General features: G+C 55.4%; 1 protein-coding gene across 1 annotated transcript in view; it reads right to left on the bottom strand.

The window, feature by feature from the left end:
• Positions 1–305, bottom strand: part of LOC104489220 (protein EFR3 homolog B-like) — a gene marked incomplete at its 3' end in the record, with an annotated part of 12,464 nt that overhangs the window by 11,708 nt on the left and 451 nt on the right. The gene's annotated exons all lie outside the window — the stretch shown is intronic.

Below are 305 nucleotides of genomic sequence, written 5' to 3' on the forward strand. Positions count from 1 at the left end.
TTGTTTTATTCCTCCCCTCCATGGCTTCTCCAAAGAGCAACAAACCCAAGCCTGGTCCTGATGAAATCAGGGACCCCTCACAGCACCAAACCCTAATATTGGGGCTAGCAACAACTCCCACCCCAGCCAGGCTACCTGATGAGGGTCTCAGTCAGATATTTTTTCTTCCAGACACCCCGTTCCCTTTAGCACCCACCACATCAACCCCCTGCACCTCGGACGACAAGCTCCAGTCCCCAGCAAGGCACCAAGAGGCAGCATTCCCCCCACACCCCACCACCACCACTGAGGACAAAACCCTGCAG

Source organism: Buceros rhinoceros, unplaced genomic scaffold, assembly GCF_000710305.1.
Source record: "Buceros rhinoceros silvestris isolate BGI_N320 unplaced genomic scaffold, ASM71030v1 scaffold542, whole genome shotgun sequence".
Classification (NCBI taxonomy): domain Eukaryota; kingdom Metazoa; phylum Chordata; class Aves; order Bucerotiformes; family Bucerotidae; genus Buceros; species Buceros rhinoceros.